Genomic DNA, 22,468 nt, shown 5'->3' on the forward strand with positions numbered 1-22,468 from the left:
ATATAAACTTTCTAAGAAAGAGAGAGAGAGAGAAAAAAAAGGAGAGATATCATTGCAATTTTGTCGTTTGATTAAAAGTACTTTTTTATTGGTTATCGATTGATACTAATATGCCTATTTTGCGCGTGTGGCGCGGATGTTATCGATCATTCGCTTTACGACCAATAGGACTTGATGATCGCAGCAGGAGGCTATCCGGGGGCGAGGATATCGGCAGGATGAGCAAATGACTGGCGCAGCACGCGATCTTCTATTACTTACCGCGTTAATTGATATTGATGTGACGCAGTCCCTTTCGAGAAAGCTGATCGATATTAATGCGACGCGCCTTATGGCATTAATGAAGAAATAATGCTGGTTACACATTAAATTCGCTTTCCGATATTCTGTTTTTCGTTAATTATTGCGTCAATCTCGATCTCGCGATAATATTTTATATAATTCCATTTTTAATAATAGGAAAATATGATGCTAAAAAATAATCAGCATCTAAATAATAAAATTGTTGAGTCATTATAATTTATAATTAATAAAATAATAGTTACAGTTTATTTTTATTTTTTTTAAAGTTGAGCCATTATGATAGTTTCTCTCAAGAAAATTCACTCCATATCTTTTCCTTTCAAAAGCAACGTCATGTATTTCATGTTTCCTTGAAGCCCACACATATATATTTGAAATATATTCGACGATTTTGGCTAAATTAAAACAAAACTGTTTCATGAAATTTTTTCGATCTCCCCGATTTAAACAAGTTAACGACGAAGATGAAGAAGAAGAATAAAGAGGCGAGAGATCGGAAGAGACTTATCAAGCGCATCATCTTGTTTCTGGCAATTAGTCATGATCGACGTCACGCGTCGAGTGTTTCTAAAGTCCATCGCGACTAATTGCCGCGAAGGCGACGGCCACGAAGTAGCCATCGGAAATTTGTCAATTGCAGGTAACTTTGGCTCGTTCCGCGCACAGTTTCCTCGCAGATGTTCCTGATAGGCCAAAGTTACGGGCTACGCTTGCGGAGCACCTTACTTCGACGGCCGTTCCCTTGTACACCAATTTCTTTATCCCCCTTGTTTCCCCCCCCCCCTCCCGCATACACCCCTCCCTCACCCCATCTCACTCTACCTTCTCCCAAGTCACCTTCGTTACTTTCTTTGTTTTCCTTCGCTGTCAAATGTCGCAATCGTAAAATCGATACGCTACACTTACGGCTAAACCCAGAGGGAATTCGCACATAGATTTGAAATCTCAAAAATCAGAAATTATTCTACTATTATTTTCAGACATGGCTCACTGTAATTTTGATCAAAGAAACTCTCGAGGAGGTACTATTATTATATATTTATTATATGTACATCTATACATTTCCTTTATTCGTCGGACAATATCTCTTATCGTTTCCGGTTACGTTAAAAATTAAACTTATTTTAAAGATGCGTGGATTTTTAAACAATGTTAATATTTAAAGAAATATGACAGTTATGTTAACAAACCTTAAAAAATATAACAGCAAACTTGTTTCGAATAACAAAAACACCAACTCATTAAGTGTATTGCTATGGGGAAGTACTTCGAAGATGACAGGAACCATTAGTCAGTAACTAATTGAGGGGTTTGAAGGTAAAACCTAGTAAACTCGAGTAACTGACATTTATGCAAATGTCAGTTACCTGATTTTACGTCCCAACCCCTTAATTAAACACAGTTGTCAGATGGACGTTATAAGAATTAAAAAGTCAAGTCAAAGGAAAGCATACATAATTATATGTAATAATTGTATGTAGATAACATTTATGACGTTTTTTAATAACTGATTTCGAAGCTTGATATAGTGATCTAATATCTTCATGGATAGACCGAAGATTTTAGTGCCTATATATTTAAAACAAAATTATGAAAAAATTAATTTTTTTATTCCAAAAGCAATATATGGATAAAATGGGAAGATACTTTTTTATCATTAGATATAAAATATAATAATTTATTTACAAAACTAAGAGAACTCCTTTCCTTCTCGCGTACAATTATTCTTTTAAAAATCTGCAAGCATTCTCATATATATATATATATATATATATATCCCTCCCTCTCTGTCTCTTTCTCTCTCTTTCTATTGTTCCCATTTAAAAATTGTTTCAAGTCCATTTAAAAACCTCTCTGAAACCTTATTCAGAGCTACGCTCCTAGCTGGACACAGTCCGGTAGCGTTTTGCTATTTTCTCAGGATTCTCGCATTGCGCGTCGCGATGCGTCGCATCGCGTTGTCGGCCGGATCTCGCGCGTCGGCCACGTGACGTGGCACGTATACGCGAGCGTCGGCAGGCGTCGAGACGCTGCCGGAAAAGGGGCGTCCGCGGCTTTATGCTCCCGTTGGGAATTCCGTTCTCATGCCTCACGGCGTTTCGTTTCACGTCGACGTCCCGCCGCTGTACGTGAAACTACCGTGTCACACACATACACGCACGCACGAGCGCGCGGCGCACGTTCAAAGCCGCGCGCTGTCAGACCGGACACGAAACTTTGCTGGATCGCCTGCCGTGATCCGCGAGTCACGTGACGCGATACGCGTGTCAGGATCGGCTCCGCGAGACGATCGCGTGCGCAGATGTATTAGCAGATTGTTGTTGCAATTTAACGTTATGTGATTAGCGTGGTACACGGTACGTGTAGCACTTAGCAAATTGGTACAAATCAAATGTTAACGGATGTTGGAAGATATTTATGGCACCTCAATCCAAAAATATTTGCATTTGAAAATACATTTCGTATGGTCGAGTTTATATAGAAACATATTTTAAAAGAGCCATATATTTGAGAGATAATGAAGATATCATAAATAATATGTTTTGAATTTAAAATTTTTGTGTTTGGAACATTTATATAAAAATTTGTGAAGATTTTTTAATCTAAGGATATATAATATCTAAATTTTAAATATAAATTTAAAAACATTTGTAGAATAATATCTTGTGTATTCACGCAAATATTTTCATATAACAATATTTTTATACATCACGAAACAGTAGAACTTTGTAAATTTTTCTTTTCTAACGGACGAAAAATTTTTGTGAAAAAAAAAATAACGAATATTTTTTCCACAATATAAATTACCTAATCTCAATGCAATTTGCGCAAATGTAATTGCGTGCCCAAAGTTGTTGTTTAAAAATATTAACATTATTAATGTTTCGTATACCATGTGGTCTAAAAAAACTCCATATAGTATGTGATGAGGATTAAAGCCGAAAAAAAGTCAGACTTAAAGACCGAACGAGATCCTCTCTTGGTAAAGGGGCAGTGTAAATTTTATCATGAAATTGGAGCGTTATCGCGCATCCGAAGTACGCATACGAGCACTCTCGAATTTAAGGATGCTCGAACAACTGTTGCGTGCATCCTTCGCAGCTTCTTCCGCGTCGTCTCACCTTCCGCTCGACTGCACGCGCAGCATGCGTCGCGACACATCGCAGCCGCGTCGCTCCGGAATATGCGCGGCGGGCTCCCGCGTGCGAGAGGTCGCCGCGGACGTCGGGGGAAAGCTGACGTCGGGACGCGCGACGTCGCGGCGCGGCTGCCGAGCTCCGCGTCGTCAGTTTGCGTCTGTCTAGGGTCGCGACATCTCCACTTCCACGTACTCGCGTCTCGTACTCGCTTCGCGTACGCGATTGAATCCATTGACAGCAAGGACGGGGGGAATCGCCAGTAATCGTATCGCTCAAGATCAAGATCGACGAACGTCACGTGCTCGATGCTCTGCGAACTTGCGGCGCCGTTTTAGCTGATTTCGAGAAAGTTTGAGAGAATTCTCGGGTGTTTTGAGAGGACCCAAATGTCCTCAGAACTCTCTCGGAATTTTTGAGAATTCTTGGAGAAGAATTCTGTGAGACACGAGTCGAAACTCTGCGTAATACTTTGAAGAAGCTCGGAGCACTCTGAGATATCTCACATAACTTTAAAGCATTTTCGGACAAGTTTACGAGGATGGTAAACTAGTCTGTAAAAAGTATGACAAAAGTCGCAAGTTTTTTGAGGAAGTAGATCCTGTGTAATTTTAAGGTGCGTAAAAGAACGGTCGGAAAGTGTTATCAAGAATCACACCGACAACTCTGAGAAACTTTCAAGAATCTTTGAACATTTTTTTGCAAATCAGAAATTTTTTAGCAATCTGCGAAGAAGGATTTACGAGATTTCAGTTTCAAGACGTCTCGAGGACCGTTGCAAGATTAACGAATAACTTTTGGCATCGCGCAGATTTTTAGTCACGTGGTCACGGAGAGTTTTCAAACTTTTAAAAATCTACGTTAAAGGCGTGTGTTGTGTGTCTTATAACATCCTGAAAGGACTATTTTCAGTTTCGTTTCATGATTCTTTTATAGAATCTGAAAGAAGAATTATTCGATCGATGTAAATTTAATTAAAAGTGATCAATATAAAGACTTGACGTGTCATCGTTCTGCGCTTTATCAACCAATTCTTCAGGACATTTTACAATATCTCTAACGCAAATTCTTAATCCTGACGAATGTTTTTTTAGAAATCCATTTAAATCTTTGCTGTAGGATATTTTTGCTTCGCGCCTCGAGAATCTTAAAAGTGAAAGAGCTTGACATTTAACTGGCCTTTGGCTCTCCATCATGACTCTGACGAGTTCTATTTGAATAGTCTTAAATACAGCAAAAACGACATAAGTGGAACTATAGAAAACCAGTAAGACTTTGAAGTTGATTGATCAGCAGCCAGATATTTTTGAGAAATCGGCGAATTCAATTCAGCGAATCGGGAGACAGAGTTAGATGGATCTGTTTTGATATTTGACAGAATTATTTTCTCTCCACTGCAGTATTTTCGGTGAGTACTGAAAATCTTTAATTATATTTACGTTCAAAATAGAATAAATATTGAATAATAAAATAAAAGTTGTGTGATGCGATAATTGGATCCCTCTTTTATATATCCCCAAATATCTCTCACCACTTTTAAAAGTTTATTTGTTGTATATAATATAAATAAAAAAAGATAGAATATATATTATATGTATTATTGATATTATTAATATATTAACAATATAAATAAGTTTATATAAATTATACAAATTTTTAAGAGAAAATATTTTTATAGATTTACAAAAGAGAGATTTTGATTATTTATAAATGAATATAATAATTAATTAGCTGATTAGGTAATTTTTATATATTTAGGTAAGTGGATGTTTTGTCTGTTATGTAAAAAAATCTTCATATTTGTAGATAGTAATTGTTTTAAAATTTAAGGGTTAAATTTGAAAAAAATATTGAAAAATACTTTCGTTAATCAACGTTCAATCCAAACATTCAAGCGCATAAAATTCAAAAGCGGATTCATGAATTTGCATCGTGTAATTTATTACATACCCTATGTTACATTCTCGAATATGCATCGCCTGCTATTGTCACTTGTTTCGAACGACATAGTGTTTTACATAGTAATAACATAAATATTCAACTATCTGCAAATGTAAATATTCCAAGCACCGCAGTAATAAAATAAATATCCGGATAACGAAAAATCTTCAAATATATTCGCGGATATATATTTAGCCTTTCTATAAGAGTTATGACATCAAAACGATCCCAAGAAACGTGGAGGAGCAAGAAGAAAGGATATCGGAAATATCTCACTCGTACATATCGAATCCAAAAATTTCACGTACACAGTAGCCAGCAAATTTATTTACAGTATTTACAGATTCGCGAGTTTTAATCGCGTCATTTATTACATACGTTATATCTTCGGATATACACCGCATCGCGTATTGTCGCCTGTTTCGAGCAACGAGTCAGATTACTGCTGAGAACTTTACAACTTAATTCTGTTTCGCATCGCGCAGCTGCGAATATCAGTCTACACGATTGCTCGCGAGCTTTACGCGCTTTACTCGCAAAATCTCGGCTCGACGCGGCTCATGCAAAACTTGACGCTAAACTCCCGTATTACCATTGTCGTTTGCACTTTCATAGACTAGACTAGACAGACCCCCCCCCTCCCTCCCCTCCCTCACCTCGCTGCACTAAAACGCCGGAAAATTCGTTATCAATTTCTGCTTATCGGGACGTGCCGTCGCTCCCGAATAAGGACTCGTTTATCCGCTCGGACGGGCACTGAAAGCGCGCGCGAGGATTAACTTGAAATCAGCGCCGCAGCGTGTACTGATTACGAACAATTGCAATTAAATTCTTTCCACGCTAATGACTGCTGGTACTTGAGCTCCGTGCAAATGATATTTAAATTAGCACGCGTCCCGTATACTAATCAATTTAAACCTCCTCGCGCCGCGGACGTGCTCTCTTTCTGCCGAATTATTAATTAATGTCGCATTACGATCGTATCAACTTCGCGCGAGTTCCGATAAAAATCGTGTATTCGGCCCCAGATTGATTGAATAGCAATTTTCATAACCCTGTTTCAAGTTATCACATTGATATTATATTTAAATATTCATATAAATTCTCCAAATTTTAACAAATCTCAAAGATTAGATATAAAAGCACGAATAAAAAAAATTTTAATATTAACATTCAATACGCATTATATATATACATATATGTATGTATAATTTAAATTTGTTTATTATTTTTATTAAATTATAATTTAAAATTGTTTATAAAAATTAAAAATTTTTTAAATAAATTAATTTATTAACTTTTAAAAATATGCTTTACGTAACGAGCGATTAAAAATGATTGATTTTAATATTTATTCTGCAATTAGAAAATTAAGAAAATTAAGAGAAATGTTTCACTCAGAATCGTAAAATCTTTATCAAATTATTTCAGATTAATATCGAACTATTTTGGGCTCGCGTTGCACGGCCGCTACGTCAAGGTGAAGAAAATATTTCACGCGGTTTATTAGTAGTATGTTTATGAAATGAAGTTCTTTTGAGAAACCGTTAAACAATTGCGATTGTTTATCCAAGGCCTCGTAAACGTTGCAGTTGCTCGCCAATACCTATCCGCAAAAATAGTTTTTCAGTAGCCTAAGAAAAATAATCGATTGTGTGAAATTGATGTTAACCAAAAGCTTCATTTCGCGTGTGCGCGCGAAGAAAATTCTTGGAAAAAATCAATAATAATAATCACATGTATCAAAAAATAGTTGGAAGAGGCAACAAAATTACTGTTAAGCTCTCTTATTGTGAGAGAACAGATTTTACGCAAAATTATATTTATAATTGCGCGCCTGCATAACCAAAATTCTCGATAAATTAAAATAAAATAAAAATTATTTTTATCTTTATATTTGTACATGTGGAGCAAATTTTTTTATTTCTCCAGAGAAAATATTAAAATGCAAATAACAGAAACCAATACACGAGATTTAAAAAGATTAAGAGATCTTAATTATATTAATAATTAGAATGTTCATTAAAATATTAATTAATATAATTAATATTTTAATAAACATTCACATTAATAAACATTTTAATTAACATTAAAATATTATGATTAATATAATTAGAAAAATTATATTTAACGCTAAAAATATTAAAAATTCTACTTAATCCAATCTTTCAAAAGAAAATACGTCCCAGAAAGAATCAATATGCAAATGAAAAACAAATGCGAAATATGAAATAAACGAATAATTCATTTTGTGTTTCTCTTTTTTTTTTATGGAAATACATCAATATAAGCTCATATGTGCTCAGAACGTGTTAACAAAGTTCCACATATCTGTCGAATATCAATGGATGGTTTCAAAGCATTCCAACACAATTGGTTAATCGCAGATATAGAATTTCGCGAAAACGTGTGAATGTGGAGAGTTCACCAATTCTCGATTTCGTGAATGAATGTGGTTCTTGGATTTTAATATAACTGTTTTATAATTTTAGACAATAAATATTGTTAATCTCCTTCCAATAGCTATTGTCAACGAATAGATAAAAGAATGTAACGCTTTTAGTATAAAAAATATCAAGATTATTATAATTTCTTAAAATCTAGAATATATATTATATATGTTTACATATGTATATATTCTGATTATGAATTTTGTGTGACTTATCCCATATAAGATTTAAAATATTAATAGCTTTATATTATAATACATATTAATAGCTTTTAAATTATAATAATAAAAGGATGGTAGGGATAATGCAGGTAAAACCGCATGATATGTAGATAAATGTAAATGATCTTTCGAGGTAATCTGTGTGAAATATTCGAGAATGCTGTAATTGCAGCATAACAAATATTTATAATATTAAATATGAACTGGAATGACAAATTGCTATGTGGAGAACAAAATGATATAACATAATCTAAATAGTGGTAAACGCAGTTACATTCCAACTGCGCAGAAGTGCATCTCGAATACAGTCGGTCGGCTGCGCAACATTCCGCAATAGCTGCGGTCATTTTGAACACGCTGGGTTAGCCAGGAATGTTAATAGAAAATACTCGGTGTCTCCAGACTTTAATTATGAGGCGCGAATGGAGATCGCGAGCGAGGGAGTCAGAAGGAGAAGGGGTGGAAAGGAGGGGATGGGGTGGAAACGGGCTGGCGCAAGAAGGAAGGAGGGTAGGAGGGTCTCCCTCGTGAAGTCTCGAATTACAGAGGGTGAAAATCGTGGCGTTTGTTCGACAGAAGCATCGCGCTTACAACGAAGAAAGTGTTGAGAATTGGTTAGATCTCGGACTATTCGCACCGCTATTGCAATAAAATGGCGATCTTGGTAGAGTTCTGAGCGTTTTAAAGAAAATACGTCGCGGATGGATAGAAACGGGAAAATGTCGTGGAAAATGAGGTAAACACGAGAAAATTCGAAAAGTGAAGGACGTGAAAAAACTGAGGCGAATTGCGGAAAGCATCGAGAATAAGAGAAGTAGAAGGAAAAGAGCGGGATAGGCGTCATTAGCGGATGCCAGTAAAGGTTTCTTCTTCCTTTCTTCGCGCGACTCTAGCTGGATCGATTTTCGAGGGGTTGATCTTGGAAACGAGCCGCTAGTACCGCAACGTTAAATCCGCGATTAAAATGCATTGCGTAAAATCAGAGGGGGCGGCCTACGCTCCGTTCCGTTCCTGCGCACCGAGTAAATTACATACCGTCGTCAATCCGGCTCGGATTTCTCCAAAGCCTCGGCTTCACGCCAGACATAGCAAAGCGGAACAAGGGGAAGTAAAATGGTGCAAAGCGCAACGAAGCAAGTGGAGGAAGGAATATAGAAACGTAACATTCCAAGGAGAAACAAAGTAAACTAAAGTCAAGAACCGAGTAAAAAAAAAAAAAAGAGAGAAAAATAAAGCATAAGCCAACTATGAGACAAAATAAAGCGAAGCGAAATAAAGGAAGCAATGTGCAAAATAAGCTGATATATAAGAGTAAAAATTAGAACAAGACAAAATGAAGGAGAAATTGGATGAGGAGAGTAAAGCACGAGGAAAGTAAAGTAAAGCAAAATAATGAGAAGAAAATTAAAAGAAGCGAAGCAAGGCAAGGCAAGCATAGTAGAATAAAAATAGAGCAATATAACCGTGTAATAGAGCTGTATATGTATAGTGCAATAAACTGTAAAATAAAGCAAAATATATTGAAGTTGATAAACGGTATACAAAAATATGAAAAAAGGCGAAAAGCTGAAAACAGTAATATAATGCAAAATAAGAAAATGTGATATAATTACATTATTATTTCATTAATTCTCAGTATTTCTGTTATTGAAAATATATTTTGTTGGAAACTAAAATATTGGATAAATTTAATAAAGGATTTAGAGAAGGAATATATATCTCTTAGTTTTGACATTGATTACCTATATCAAATAATTTAAATAACAAAAAAAATTTACAATGAACAACGATATGATGAAATACGTATAACTCACGCAAAAAGATTAAAGGAGATTAAACTATATTGTGTACACGTGTATGTGTATTGCGTGTATTAACTAATGTAATATATTATATTTATGCGCTAGTAAGTTGTTTAACAGAATTTTCGAAAATAATCGAGAAAATATCTATATTATCTAAACAAATATAAAAGCGTCGTTCCGGGCGCTGATAACATACGCACCTGGCGCGAAAGGGTGGGAAGCGAAATGGCGACAATGAAAATTCGTTATCCGTTGTAAAATGAAATTTACGCGCCGGGCACGATACAATGGATCATCTCGATCCAAACGTATCGCTTTTTGCAGTCGCGAGCCGAGAATTCGACAATTCCGTTCACCAAGCTGCGTGTGAAAGATGTGCCGCGCGGATTTATCCGCGAGCGAGTCGCCACAAAAGCTCGCCCCTTCCTCCCCACTTTCGCCGCTCGCTCGCTCGCGTTTACCATCCAAAATGCGTCGCAAAAATATACTCGCAGTTGCCAGTGTGTTCGATTGAGTTCAAAAGGATCCCAAGATTTAACGATTTTACAATCCTAGCGACAGTCCGAGATTGTGAAGATTTGACGGATCCAAAGCCTCAGGTATTTAAGGATCTAAAGCTGTGTAACGCGGAATAAATCGCTGCAAAGAGCGCCCTTTTTATTCATTTTGTTTTTTTTACATTAGAATACATCGCAGTAAATTTGATATACTTGCTATGTAAATGTTCGAGCATGTTTAAGGATTTAAAGCTCTAAGAGAAGATATAGAGATGAAATGTCGATTCTGCACTTTCACGCGGCTAATAGCATATATATTTCAATATTATATACATCAATAATTATATATTTATATAACTAATAAATTATATATTTATATAATTAATCAATTAGAATAAAATTTGATCTAATTTTTTCAAGAGTCTTTAAAAAAAAAAAAAGATTCTCGATTCACAAAAATAATTCCACATCTTGTTCTCGTATTTTACGCGCAGCTCTAATTATTATGTATATATGTATATGTATCTTGTGGATTTATGAAGCGTATATAATTTCATTGTGTTAGACACACAATGGAATATTTTTAATAAAATATTAATAAAATTAACACAACCGGCCGCGCAATCCGGCATTCCGACGTAAGAACGAGCGCCTCTATTGTTTGTATTTTCATGTGTGTACAGCTTCTTGGAAAACTGACTCCATAATTTTAATGTTTTTGCATCTCTTCGTATCTCTTTCTCTCTCTCTCTCTCTTTGTTCCTCTTTTTCTCTTTCACTTTCCCTACCTTTCTCTCTCTCTCTCTCTCTCTCTCTCTCTCTCTCTCTTGCTCTCTCCCTCTCCATATTCTTCGTTCTCCGTTCTATTCCTTTATCATCCAAGAACGGGATGAAAGCTCCGACCGCATGAAAGCGCGCCTTTTTGCCCCGGGAAATAAAAATTACCATGTCAAACATAAACCGCGCTCCCTTTCTCTCGATCTTTTTTTTTTTTTTTTCACTACCCCTTGCGAATTTTCTTCCACCTCTTCGAACCCCCGGCGTCTCATCACAACCTATTCCTCTACTCTTTACGCCTCACTCTATAAAAGAAGGAAACCGCGATGCAGAGCTGATGTGCTTTATTATCGTGTACGACCTTCGCTTGGAGATGTTGAAAGACAATATCCTTACGTGATTAAGGATTTGTCAGAAATTTATGAAGTTTCCCAGAATTTTTCAAAATTTATGAGGTTTTGCAGAATTTTTATTTATGTATATAATATACACATATGAGATTTATAATTATCAAAATATTTTATATTAAATATAAACTGCGGGAAAAAAGAAATATAATAAATTTTTTTTTTAAAAAGGATTTTGCATTTGGCAGTTAATCTTAAGATCAATCTGTGAGTTTTGTATAGATATTTTTTTCTCTTAATATTTATCTTAATATTCGACTTGGAATAAGCAAGACTTGTTCCTGAATTTGTAAATTCAAAATTAATTGACGTTATAAGATGATTTGTAACTGAATACAAGTTTCTCAAATATTTTTGTAAGATAAAATTAGTTGTGTCTCTTACTTTTGTTGTTCTTAATTATTCATTCTTCTATTTAATTTTTTATTTAGCAATATCAAATTAATATTTTTCTATTTTATAACAGCAAAAAATACCATTTTCCTTTTTTCTTGACAGCTGGATTTTGTCTTTTTAATGAAGAGTTACGTTGGGCATTCGAACTCCTTCAAGAAGGGAATCGAATTTCGACGACGACAGGCGGAGAAATCGGCGGAAGCTTAAAAGCTGTCATTCGCTGGTGCGGTCGCAGCCGAGTGCAAGAAGTGCAACGTCGGCTACGTCTCGCCTCGCATTTACACTGGCGAAAGGAGGATATCCTTTCTCGGTTCGCTAGCAATCGAGTATTCCGAAGGAGTTAAATAATTGCTAACTCCCGTGGAAACTTTCCCTGCAGGCAGATCGGACACATGAAAGATCGCGGATCAATGACATGGAAAATAGAGGAGGTCAAAAGAATTTCGAAAAGATACGAGAGCATGAGAAAATGAGGGGAAATGAGAGATTGTAAAAACAGAAATCTTTTTGAAATTTAAGAGATCTTAAAAGATGATGAATTTAAGATCTTGAAAGATGGGAAATATCAGTTTGGAAAATTGACTAATCTGAAATGTAATTTAAAATAGAGAAAGGGTAGAATTTTCGAATTTTCGAATTTTAAAAACTTCTGAGGAAATAATATGAAAACTCAAAGACTGCTAAGTTTCAAGAAAGGAAAAACTGAGTAAATTAAGACTGTTATGTAAAACGAACGTTACATAAAAACGTTAGATAGATAAGGAAGATATACATATACATATATATAAGCATAAGAGAAATTTAAAAAAGTGAGAAAATTGAATGATCACAAAAAAAGGGAGATGGAAAGATGGTGTCGAGATATCGATTATAGCACGTGCTGCGATACTGTTTTATATGTGTATGCATGTGTACGCACACGTGTACACGCAAAACGCATTTCGATGCCTCAGACAGTCGGACAGTTATTGGTACTTAGAAGAAGAGCATCGGAGAACCATAAACTGGGGCGATCGGAGGTTACGGGTTAGGGGGGAGGCGGTTTAGGGGTTGTACGGATTCGTGGAAGGGGATGTCTCCGATCCGCATGCAGGATGCATCTGCATTTAAAGTGGTTGCGCGCTTGCCAGATATTCCGATCCTGCGAAATCACGTGATGCGTGATTTCTATTGTTTCCTTCCACCTCTTTCCATTCGGATCAATGATGTTTCGATATTTCGCTAGACAACATCGGATTCTTGGCTTTCATTGGGATCCAGGATTTTTCCTCGCGGATCGAGGATTTAGATTTCTATTCGTCACGAACATTCCATTGATGCAAATTTATGAGGGCTCTTGAAGAAAAAAAAAAGTCCAGGCTTTAAGATTCAGGATTTCCAGAATTTTGAGACAATCTAAAATTCGGATTCTTATATCTGGATCTAACAGAATCCAGAATCGCTTTTAAGATTCAAGATCTCATTCAATCTCAGCGATATTTCAAATCCAAATTCTGAGGAACCAGCGTATTTAAAACTTTTCCTGCGAATAGCATATATATACATATACATACATATATACAAAATTTTACTTGCTTTTATTCTGCTATATATATAGCTCCTGCCTATATATATGTATAATTTAAATGTCTCAAATTTTGGTAAAGATTAAGATACTGGAGCAGAATAAAAGCAAGTAAAATTTTCAATAAATAATTTGTGACTAAGCATTTTTTCGCTATTAATAATTTTATTAATAATTTTTCTGTAACGTATGTCATGTCTTCATAATACGTAATTTAATTTTATCATCATTAAAAATTAACGCGGAAAAAGCTTTTGTTGCAAAAAGTTTTATATATATATGTCAAAAATGTATTCACAGAATTATACTTGTATATGCTTCTGATTTAATATACTACAATGTACAATGTAGGTTTTTACGAGTCTACGATTCAACAATGCATTCTACGATTTAATATTCAAAAGTGGAAATGAAGCGGTTAATGTCATTTCGATTTGTATTAAAATCTGATTCAATAGATTCGTTTTTGACTGTGTACGCAGCCTTTTAACTCTGAATAATATATCTCCGTGCCATGGACGGGCACGAACGACGCAGAGGGCTCGCTCTCGTGAGAACGGAAAAAGGCGGCCGGCGGCGATTAAGCTCGAGCGCGCATCGCTCTCGAAACGGGATATGAAATGAGACCTGGACGTATCGATGCGCTAAAGTACACCGTAGCATACACGCGTGTGTGAATGGGACGAGGGAAAAATTATCATCGTCCTACGAAAACAGAGTCCGCTCGCTCGCTCGCTCTCACGCAGATTCTGCGCGCTCGAGATAACTATGCAAATACGTTGGCTCACATTGAGGGCTGACGACGACAAAACCCAAATTCTGACTCCGACGGCGTTAAAGAGAAAGAGACTGAGAGGGAGAGAGAGAGAGAGAGAGAGAGAGAGAGAGAAAAAGAGAGACAGAATAAAGGTAATTCGTAGACTGGAGCTGCGGGAACGCGAGAGCGGAGATTGAAAAAAGGCTTCATCGTGTTTCGCGCGATATTGTATGGAGAGAAAAATCTTGAATAAACGATAATGCTTGTGATAAAAATTCATAGTTAATTGCCAATCGTCAATAAAATTTTTTTCGATTTTAAAATTTATATTTACAAGCGTGAAAATGTATATTATATGTAAAATTGAGTGTTTCTCTGACGTTATCTTTTTAAAAAATATCAAATAATTACGTTAAGAACAATTAGAAATTATCATTGCACCTTTGATGGCAAAATAAAAACTGTTAAAATCTCTTTAAAATATATAAATTTTGAAATATAATTTAGTAATAATTTTTGCTTTTAATTGTTCACTTATAATTCCAAGCTAAAAATTATAATTTATTAAATTTTGGATTCTTTTTTTACTTTTGACTGCAAAAGAATTAAAGATCGTTCATCAACTGAATAAAGTCTAATACTTTTAGGAGATTTCGTTGCGTTTCGATTTTTCGCGCTACTAGTCCAAGTTTCGATCCTTTGTTACACTGGGAGGACGGGGGAGGACGGGGAGAGGGGGGAAGGAGGGTGAATGAAGGAAGGTGCACGGAGTGAATTCCGGGTCGCGAAATCGCGGGACTGGCGGATTTTGCGCGTTGAATATGATAAATCGCGCTATAAAGTATGTCCCGAGGGGCGAGATGGCTCACCCGCGCGCCTTGTTGCTCAACCGATGACGCATGGCGTCGCGACACCAACGCGTTTCCAGATTCGCGCATCATTTGTCAGCGGCCAAGCGACAAAAAATTCAAAGTCCATTCTTTCTTACGTTCCCTCTATCTGCTAGCGATCGTCGATCATTCGCCAACAATGTCGCTGACCGACACGTGCCGGAAGTCTCCGATTCGAGTCCCCCTTCCTCTTCTCATCCTTTTATTTTTTTCTTTTTTTTTTGTCATCGTCGAGCAGCATTTCTCACGATGATCGAGCGCGCGAAGAATCCGCGCTGATTTATACCGCGAATTGAAAGCATTCTGGTTTGTCGGTTCTTAGAGCTTGCCTCGATATTTCCGATCTTTTCCATTTACGCTAAGGGATTTGAGAATAAATGAGTAAAACGTCTATAATTGTGTACATTTCTACAGTATCACTGAAAAATATTCAAGTAGACATTTCAGTTTTAGATCTAGCAAGATATGATCTTGTTTCTGAATAAAAATATAGAAATGAATGTAATTCTCGATTATATAATTTTTATGATATTAAAATTGATTGAGAAAAGAAAATTGAGATGAATAATAATATTAGTCATATATAAAAAATAAAACTTATATAAATATGCATCTAATTTAAAAAAATAAATAAATAAATAAAACTAATTTTGCAAAATTATATATATTGTAAATTGCAATAAAGATTATTATAATTTTCTACTTTTTACTTCTAATATTTAAAGTTTTGATGTAAGTAATTTGCACTCAGATAAAAATGACAAATGTAGTAAAATAAAAATTTTACTTTTATAAGAAGCTTCTATAAAGCAAATCTTCTTTAAAGCAAAGCTTTTTAGATAATAAATTGATTATTACATATCAAAACGATTAATTTTTTTATTAATATATTTTTTCTTTAAAATAATATATCTTTTAAGAACATCTTTTATGTTTCAATTTTTATGAAGCGTTTACAAATTTCACAACATAGTAAGTTTACAGAAAATTGAGAAACTAATATATATAACGTTGGTTATACGAAGTTATGATTTTAAAGTCAGATATGACTTACAGAAACAGTTCATAATATAAATTCCATACTTAGAAAGAATCAGATTAATATGGGAGAAATGGATGTTAACATATAACAGGATATGAATATACGGAATATGAAACTGGGAATGTTTCTGATTTTTAAATATCTCTTTCCGTCTTTTTAAATTTCTTGCATTTGTCCGAATTAAAATTAGCTATATAGAATTTTATTTTAAAAAATTGTGAAAAAGACAATTTTTATGACTACATGGATTTTATTTCTCAATAATTATCTGAAAGTCATCGATATAATAATAATTCACACGATAAAATATTTTATACATATTATTTAAAATATTTTGGCAAAAATATAAAATGAATTCTAGAGAATACGGCAGAATATTTCGTATTAAGAAAAACTGAATATTTAATTTACGTATAATTAAAAATAAAATTTTAGCGAATCATCTATCGTGTTTTCGAAAATTCGAAACAAAATTTAACTTTTTGCCATATCATAGTTATTAGGTCACTGACAAAAAATAATTTAACTTTTACGCTGTAGTGCAGTTGCATAAAGTACAAGAATTTTCATTACAACAATAATTAGCGCTTTTTGTGATCTACGTGGAAAAGGGTGAGTGGATCGTGACGCTCAACGTATCGCGCGCGGAAAATTTCGCCGACGCGTATTTTGGCGTCTAACTTTTTATATGGCATTTTCGCGCGCGACGAAATGGCATAGTAAATCCTCGTTTCGCGAATTTAGTTCCGGAGCACGAATAATAAAGCGCGGACGTATCTTCGCTCAGCGTTTTGCCGCTGCCGGCAAGTACGAATGCATTTCGAAAAACTGCTTACGCGCCTTGTGTGCTCCGTTAGAGTTCGCACGCACCGCACCATCGTTTTGCGCGACGATGTCGCGACGCGAAAAATAATATCTCGAGACAAAGAATTGAACGTGAAATTATTATCCATTTTTTTAGCCATCTGGTTAGAAAAATGTAAATATTATTGGACTACGTTGAAAATCACATATTATTTCATTCTAAATTCTTGCGCTCACATTGAACAAATGGGAATATTAATGTTAATATTAATATTTAACATATTGATTGCCACGTGTACACAATTTGGTTCAAAGCCGTATATATGATTTTGTATATACATGTCTATATTTTCTGGTATCTATAATATTATACCCATGTATGTGTATATTCACTTATGTATATTGTACCGCTTATATAGAATATATTGTTTAACGTGACGTGAATATTAATATCCTCTTAATAATGATTTTGAGTTTGCTGTTATTTTATGAAGATTAGATTAAAAATAATTATGTTTAGAAAAAAAAAAAAAAAAACATAATAAAATATTTCTTTAATATTGGAATCTCACTTTCATTGTTTCTCAATACGATTTGCCAACAATGGGAAACATCACAAATATCCGTAAATTTTTATTCAAAATAAAATACATATGTGTTTTCTGGAATATTACGTTCGTATCATGGAAAGAATGTCTGAAATGTCAGATACCGTTTATATAAAGCACGTTTAATTGTATTTATTCGTTTTGTTGTCCGGATGCAAACACGATAGAAGGTTAGTATATAGAATCCTAATTTAAAGATAATTATAAAAAATTTAAAAGGTAATTATAAAAATTTTCGATATATTTGATATGAAAACGTCGAAAGAAAAAGATGAATAGAAAAAAATTCATTTTAAATTGACCAAGAAATTCTAGGGAATGATAGCAAAGAAAAAATAAGTTTTGAAGGAGAGAAATTTGTAGAATTTTTCTTGTTCACGCGCAATCACTTATGAAAATTAAAATTTATTAATTCTTTTGTAATTTTGTTAAGAAAAAAAAAACATTCATCAAAGAATCTATAGGTAAAAAAAAAAAAATACGGAACATTATATATGTAATTAAACTGATTATCATCCCGACAAAGCAAGCTTTTATAAGCCGTAAGCTCACTTCAAATTGAAGTGTTAGACACTTCAATGCTTAATACATACATGTAAGTTTGAAGTACTTGGTGTGAAGAGAGACTCTTGGAATCCTTTAGATATATCTTTGTAAATTGTTAGAGATTTTCGGAATTTATCATAAATTTTTTTTGGATTATATAATTTGAATCTTACAGTTTTGAATCATTTTAGTTCTTTATAAATCTTAAGAAGTCGAGTTCTTAATATATATTAATTGAATGTTACTTAAAACGTAATCACACGCACAATAGAAAGAAATTTTTTTATAGTATTTATTCAACTCTTCGATATTTTATTAAAAGAAAAATGTATGTTTAAATTATTGATTTTGAGTTTATGTTTGTATTAAACTCTTCAAAATAAATAAAAAATTTCACAAGGAGAAACTCGAGTTTCAATAAAGGTTAAACATTTTATAACGTGCCGTTTGATGAAGCAACGGGAAACAATTTCTTCATGCAACGGTTTCTCCCCCGTTCCTTCTTAATTTAACAATAACGAGACGCATAATGTAACACAGTATCGGAACAACAAGCTTGTTTACGTTTTGTAACAATTTTTTTCCCTCGCGTTTTGCGTCGGTCCGTACTTTCGCTTAGCCGCCCGCGTAGAACCCTCTCGTCCTCTTCTCCTACACCCTCCTCTGCGCTTTAAACGGAGGAGGGTTTAAATTGAAGGGTGCCTTGGCGAAACAGCGCTAATACCACATTCCATCCTCGAAAAAGAAGCACTCAGACCCGTACCAGCTCGTGCCACCTTTCACCCTTCCCGTCCCCCTTCCCCCTTTTCACTAACCCCTTCTCTAATATGCAGTAAAGAGACTCACGTTCAAACTTTGGGCAGTAATTAATCCTGGAAATTACTCATTTTCGGTGTTGCACGGGACGAGGTTTTTCCGCTACCGAGAAATACCGTCGACCAGGACTCTCCGTCCTTTCCAAAATTACCGAATGCTGCCATTAGTTAATATTCAGATATTTATCAGTGAAAGGATATATACATATAACATGTATATGTATTGATGTACTATGATATAATAGGTATGATATAAAACATATACATATAATATATGTACGATGATTAATATATTTATTAATTATTATGTCGATTGATCGAATCATTGTAGTACGTTTTATTAATCAACGAATGTACGCAGAAAATCAGAATGATTTGATTACCGGTAAATTTATAATCGTGCAATTATATTGCGATTCCTCGGAGGCACTTGTTACCTAATTTCTTCTACAAACATAAAGATATAATTATAATACAATTTTCGTTCTACGTGATGCATTTCTAATACGCTTATTATACAACTATATCACGATATCATTTAAATATTACGATATAATTATAACACTATCATAATATAACTAAAACGCAATCACGATGTGATCAAAGCGCAATCATAATATAATTACAAAGTTGTAATTACTAGCGGATCAATTCATGTCGTTGATTCTAATGCGATTCAATTGTTAAATTCCGTCGCATTCGGTGGAATCGAGTATGTATCGAAATATACGTCACTTGGTATCACAATTAGATACTGATACTGATTTAGCACTAATGCCCAAATGGTAATCATATGATAGCAGTGCCATGAAATTAGAGTACTTATCGATATCATCGGTGGTATTATCAAACATTTTCAGATAATTAAGTAACAAATGAAGAGTCGTATATAAGTCAATATTGATTAAATTTGCAAATTATGTATAATAATAAAATTATTAATTGCCAAAACGTTCAAAACTGAATTAATAAAGAACCAGCCATGTGTATTATTTATGCCGTCAAAAATAAATATTTAAAATGTTCAACAAAAGACGTCACACATAATTAAAATCTATATGTAACGAGTTAATGTTTTGTAATTTTATCAAAACAATTTGTATTGATATTATAAATAAAATTTTGCACATATAAAGAGAACATTTAATTAATGTTAAATATAAAATTTTAAGTAATGTAATAATGACATAAAATAATACTGATACTGATACCGCTTTCCCTTTATCACATTGTACTTTGAACGAAAGGCAATAAAATTTCATTTTCATTCAGCTATCGGATTTTGTTTATTGCTTCGACCATGAAATTGGAACGTCCACGCAGACAGGAAGTGCAACAACGGCGAGGAAGAAACGCGTACAGGAGATTAATAGCTGTGCGGCACGTTAGCATCGCATCGGGATAATTAACATACCGTATTTACATAGACATTAGACAAACAGTTGATTAGAAAGATATAGGCGGCCGAGCGGTCGCCGTTGGCGTGCTGTTGTAAATACAGCTGGTATTCCAGCAGATAGCCCCCGTGATTCATGGGGGACAGCCGCCACACGCGGCGGATCTATAGATCCACCCTCCGATACCGAGACGTCCCACCTATCCACCCTCCGACAACTTCAACCCACCACCCTTCAGGTGCTGGCGCACGCGAACAGTCCATACGTTTCACCTGGATAAGGCGCGTCCGTAATCTATGGATTACCTCGAAGAAGTTAATGAAGGTACCCCCAATGGGAGCAAAGGGCCGAGTCAGTTACCGAAGGAAGTCGTAATTTTGTCGGAAATTTGGAGAAATTATCGGTCAGGAATTATTAGTCCGGGAATAGAGGAGCGTTTATACTGAATAGAGGAACGTTTATACTGGGACAAGTAGGTTTGAGTAGGTTTAAATAGGATCACGGATCGTGATAAAAATTTCTCTACATTTTTTATTAAAAATAACATATGATACTGAATTTTTAAAGGACACGAGAAATGTTAAAAATTTTATTCTAGTGCATATTTAAATTGATTATATATTTAAATATAGCTGAAAGTTTAGATGTGTCTTCTTTTCCTTTAATTAATATTGACAATTTTATCTTTCTTCTTCTTGACTTTCAACACGAAGATTTCATATCTTATATCTTGGTAACTAAATGATTCAAAAGTCTTGTGAAAGAGAAGAGATAGTGTTTTTAATTATTATATAAAATATAAAATTTTGATATTTTTGCACTTGAAATGATTTGTTTAAAAATTTTTTGATTGTTTAAATATTAAGAAAATTGATTTCTCTATATATTCGAATAATCATTATTTTAATTTTAATCTTTGATATCTGTAGTTTTAGAACAAGAGAGAGAATTTATTGTAATAAAATATAGTAAAAAAAGAGACATCAAAAGTTATAATTATTAACAATTGATAGACAATATCAAATTTATTCAAAATTTTATTGATTTAATTTTTGCAAATGTTTTGGTACTCGATAAATAATAGTTGAAGTTAGAAACGCCACGATATTACTTTCCGATACCGCCAATAAGTAGACTTAGAGGCAAAACGACAGCTGAAATATTTATGTCGTAAACATACGCATGGACAAAGTGCGGCATAGTGGCGGCGCATTATGCGGTTATATACGCGCAGCGATTACTCGACGTAAGACACAAATCCGATACTCCATCATGGTGCAATGTACGCTTGTTCATGGATCCATAAAGGAACGTCGCGATCACGTAAATGATGAAAACTGAGATGTACGTGCCGTCGGCGGCGAACAGTGGATTTTTCAACTCTTCATCGATATATATATATATATATATATATGTATATGTGTATGAATGTATCTATGTATGTATATATGTGTATATATATTTATATAATTATTATTAAAATTTATTAAAAATAAAAATAAATGATAATAAATTTTAAATTTATATATAACAAAATAATAACTTTCAAATTTATATTTAATTACATTCAAATCAAATTATTAAAAAATATTACATGCTTTTCTTTAATGCGAAATCATTCTTTGATGTATTTTTCGGGAAAGGCCGCTTAACGAGCAATATGTACGATATACAAAATATCAATAGCGCCGCCAGCAACAAAAGTCGCTTGTTTTTTCGACGCCGGATGCAGTTAATATCCATCGTGTTGTATTCGCACTGTGTCGTCTACGTGATTTGTATAAACAATTGAATCGCTTGTTTTGAAAGAGATTTTAGTAATATTTTTTGGCAAATTGAGTTAACAGCTATTTTTGATATGGATCTATATTGCATTTATAAAAATGCAATTTATTTTATTGCAGAAATGCAGTTAACTTTGAAAGTAATATTAATAAATAATAATAAACACGCAATTTTTTTTATGGATATTATATTTGAATGTAAAAAAATCTCTTTTTTTAATTTCTTCTCTCTCTCTCTTTTCTCTAAACTTCTTTGCTGTTAATGTTGGAAATTTGTTAAAGAGAAAATAAAAAGATTTGAAACTTGACAGTTATTGTTTTATAAAC

At 34.1% G+C, this 22,468-nt stretch overlaps 1 protein-coding gene and 1 long non-coding RNA gene across 2 annotated transcripts in view; one reads left to right on the top strand and one right to left on the bottom strand.

Annotated features, from left to right (window-relative positions):
• Positions 1–22,468, bottom strand: part of LOC126852526 (uncharacterized) — a 39,302-nt gene that overhangs the window by 9,657 nt on the left and 7,177 nt on the right. The gene's annotated exons all lie outside the window — the stretch shown is intronic.
• LOC126852361 (uncharacterized) overlaps positions 3,585–22,468 on the top strand; it is a 158,585-nt gene continuing 139,701 nt past the window's right edge. Inside the window, exon 1 of the mRNA XM_050597105.1 lies at positions 3,585–4,848. The gene's annotated coding sequence lies outside the window, so the exon portion shown is untranslated. The remainder of the gene's footprint in view (positions 4,849–22,468) is intronic.

Source organism: Cataglyphis hispanica, chromosome 1 (assembly GCF_021464435.1).
Source record: "Cataglyphis hispanica isolate Lineage 1 chromosome 1, ULB_Chis1_1.0, whole genome shotgun sequence".
Classification (NCBI taxonomy): domain Eukaryota; kingdom Metazoa; phylum Arthropoda; class Insecta; order Hymenoptera; family Formicidae; genus Cataglyphis; species Cataglyphis hispanica.